Genomic DNA, 4480 nt, shown 5'->3' on the forward strand with positions numbered 1-4480 from the left:
TTTCCTGAGTTATTATCTCTAGCTAAAAAGAAAAGTAGGAAGTTGAAAAACCCGCTGAGCCTTAAAGCTTAGCTGGTTTTATTTGTCTTGATTTTGATTTTATATCTGGGGTTTTCTCTACAATGTATGAATATTTTATGCAACTAATAAACATCATTTTAACACATAAAAAACGAAGTAAAAAATGTCGGTTGCTGTCGGCACCTACCCAAATTTTTCGGAACATTTTGGACACAACTCCCCCCCCCCCAAAGGTAAAAGGCCAGTTACGCTCCTGGCTGCTACTACTACTGCTTCTACTTCTATATATACTACTTGTTATTATTTATTGGCAACCCGTCTTCATACAACAAAAATAACAGAGCACAAAAAAGCAAAAACGAAAGTACTAATACTGCTGCTACAATTTTGTTTCTACCACAAAGTCTAAGGGTATTAAGGAGAAATTTTCAGGCAAAGCTGGGGATGAAGGAGTTTACCCAAGTCAAAAAACGCTATGATTGACTACTTGCGACTAGCTTAAAGACCAAGGGTTGAGTAAAGAGCAACCCCTTAATACACGGAATAATTTTTGTCCTTTTTAAGTTTTAATGTCGCTTTTTTCTTTCAAGTGAAAAACATTATTTTTTTTTTAATTTAGCTTCTGACCTGTTTTTGAATCATGCTAGGAAATTCCATTCGTCCAGTTGCTCCTTACTTACAGTTTGTTACCACAAACTGTTTGATACATATGAACGCAGTATTGAATGAACATTTTGCTCTGTCAATTCCCATAAAACTTTTAGTGAGACTTTAAAATATACAAAGAGAATTATATATTCCCCTTAAAATTTATCTAGTAAATAAATTTGGGTATATCCAGTTGACCATTAAAACATGTTTTTAGAATTAAAAAAGTAGGAAAGGATGATTTTACTGGAGAATTTTCAACTGACTAATGACAGTATCACAAATTTTCATATAAATTTCAATTCATTATAGTGAAAGATCTAAGTACAGCTCGTCTATAAAAAAACATAGATTCCCGTTGGCCAAACCTTTTTCCCTTGCTCGTAATAAACTTCATTTGTAAGTAATGGTATTTAATACGATAAGCCAAATTTAGTTGAATGTCGTAACTAATCTCATGTAGCCAAGGTAACGAAGCAAACACCTAAGTTGAGCCAGTTAGAGTAACAAATACATTATGAATTCCATAAAAATTCAGACAGAAAAAAAAACATCTTATGGTATTAGACATTAATGTTATCAAATTCGACCAATTTTATTAATGGTGAAACTGATAAAATTAGAGATGAGAATTTATTGATTTGTCCCAAATAATCTTTCAGGAAAAAAGGACACCCAAGATGACTCATGGGGTCATTTTTCTCATGTATGATTTTGATAAACTATTAAAAGTACTTGGTCACTGAAATGGCTCTAGCAGTAAAGTGTTTCGTACTGCAGCTATATAGAAATGCAAGCTTATGTTACATCATGGCTTTTTGGGGGAATTTTTTCGTATCCAGGATTTTTTCGTGGGGGGGGGGGTATAAAGAACTTCAAAAAATGCATAAAAAATCCCCCCCCCAAAAAAATCCCGGTTATTTTCATTTTTATTATGTTTCTACGAGCCGGACAGAAATTTCGAGAGGGGGTTCAAACCCCTCTCCCTGGATACGGCCTTGATTATATGCTACGTAGAGTATTAGTTCCTGACAGAAAATACTCCAGTTTTAAATAATTATTGCAATGGCTACATAAAATAATAGTTTATAACAAAGCTATAGGGCCCTATTAGTTCCTATTAGATCAACTATTCCCAGCTCTTAACCTACCTGACACGTTCAATAACGCAGCTGGAAGGTAAAATAAAAATAAGCTGTTGGGTGTAGTATGACATATATTGTTTCTGTCTACATAATATTTGTTTTTTTTTGTGATTTTGTGATATCAAGTACTTGACGCTTTGCTAAAAAGAATTTTATTACAAATACTTTGTTTTTATTTATTACAACATTGGAAATAAAATGAAAATTGATTTAAACGAGCTGATGAGCTTTCGGTAATTATGATAATATCATTATATATTACTCATTTAGTTTAATTCTATTAGTTCTTTTCAAGACTGTTCAAGACATATACAGTTTTTAGTAAAGAGTTAACGACGCAATAGGCTTATTTTTACCATTAGGGAAGGAGGCAGCAGTCAAACTAGGGTTTGCAGTTATTTTTTTTCGCTTTAAGCTAGATTTGCATATTCAATTCAAGTTTTACATGTTTTAAGATTTATTTGTTCATTGTTATTAGTAAATGTTATATGTTTGTTTGCTATGATTGTTCACTTAATTTATGTTCGTTTCGTGTTTTCTTTATAAATTTTAATGCTGATCTTAAGTTTAATATAGCATTTGTTTTTTGTTTTTGAAAAACCTCTTTATAGGAAAGTTTTTTTAAATTAATTTCTGTTCGTTTTTGATCGCCAAAGTTTCAAGTTTTACAAAATTCTCTATTTTAATTTTTTTTTTTTTTAACATCATAGTTGCAAGAAAGTATTAAAACTAGGTTCAAAGTGACCATATCAAGGTTCCAAAGTAAAGAGAGTATCAAAGTAAGAATAAGCAACTTGCATAACTTATAGTCCTTGCCCCGTAAATCCAAATTGCACCGTAAATTAACAAAACCAAGCATCGAAGCCAATAAAGTATCAAAGTAATAACAAGTAACTTGTTATTACTGCCCTATCCTAGGGGCTGCGAGGGGAGTTTAACCCAGGTAGCACAATTCTTTGGCCTTCAAAATATTTTGAACAAAATGGCTATCTCAAAATTGTGACCGGATGCCCTTGGGAAAAAGGTGAGTGGGTTGTTTCCCTTTATTCATTTTTGAATAATAAAAAAAAAAAATATTAGTTTCAATTTCCAATCGAATGAGCCCCCAACCAAGGTTAGCAAGACCACCCCTCACACAAGAATCTTGTACTTTAACAATTGGCAACTTAGAAAAGTTACTAACCTCACTCCGGAGACTATGGGGGATTTTTCAACCCCTTAGGTTATAGTTATTTCAATTTTGGACTATTTAGAACAAAATGGCTATTTCCAATTTTAATCAGATACATTAGGGGGAAAAGCACACGAGGGGGGCGGGAGTCTGGTTACCTTCTAATCACTTTTGACTCTCCAAAAGGGCAAAAGAAATTTGGATTTTCAGTTGAATGAGCCTCCTCCAGTTTATTCTAATATCCCTTGCATAAAATCTTTACCTGGTAACGATGGATAGCTAGCGTAATTTAGAGCCATTCCCCGGGGATCGGAGGGGGAGGTGTCAAATCCAGAACCATTGATATTTAACATTTTGACTGTTTTGAACGAAATGGCTATCTCAGAATTTTTGTATGACACGTTTAGGGAAAGGAACCCGTATGAGGGGGGAGCTAGTTGTCCTCACATAACCTTTGACTCTTAAAGAGGAACACAAAATTTCAATTTTCAATCGAATAAGCTTCCTCTAAAGTTTATACGACAACCACTTCCATAAGAGCCTGATATGTTCCTAAGAGAGAGAGAGAGAAAGATGGACTTATTAATATAAATAAACAAAACAAATCAAGCAAATGGCCTGAAGCAAAATTTGTTTGGGCTTACAACCCCACTACACATACTAATAAAAATAATACGAAAAAGAGGAGGAAAATAAAAAGAGAAAAGAAAAAGAAAAGAAAAGAAGAGAAAAAGAAAAAAAAATTAAATTACCCTGCATTTCGATCGATACGGGATTACACTTCAAAAAAGACAAAACAAAAAGAAACTAAAACCACTTGACAAGTGTCGCCTAAAACAAAACCAACATCTTCGCTTCACTTGAGGTCCACTCAACTATCAAAACCATAAATATTAAGATAAAGTAGCTTCAATTCCCGCCGAAAATTATCCATGTTTCTCAAAGTCGTAAGTAAACAATTCCATGAATGGGGTCTTAGATGCCGAATAGAAAATTGAGATCTACGGGTACTAGCAAGCGGATGATGAATTATATTGGACTGTCTCGTAAAATGTGGATGAATATCACTTTCTAATTCAAATATACTTTTAAAACATTTTGGTAAACAATTTTGAAAATATTTCTATATAAACAGAGTTTGAAAAAAAGTCCTGCTAAAGGCAAGATTTTGCAATCCATTTACCTCTTTTGTACCGAGTCTTTAAAACCAATGCCTGTTTATATATAAATATTTTCAAAATTATTAACCAAAATATTTTAAAAGTATGTCTGAATTAGAAAACAGTACAACAATATAGCAGATAAGGATGAACTAAGGAATAATAGTGTTTTTAAAATATCTCTTGGGAAAATGTACTTCAACTTTCTTAAAATGCAAACATTCCTAGCGAGTTTCAGACTAATATTATCTATATGTTCACCAAAACTAAGACTTTCCTCAATTAAAACTCCTAGATATTGCGGACAATTTATTCTAAAAATACTCATATCCGCA

Source organism: Artemia franciscana, chromosome 6, assembly GCF_032884065.1.
Source record: "Artemia franciscana chromosome 6, ASM3288406v1, whole genome shotgun sequence".
Lineage (NCBI taxonomy): Eukaryota > Metazoa > Arthropoda > Branchiopoda > Anostraca > Artemiidae > Artemia > Artemia franciscana.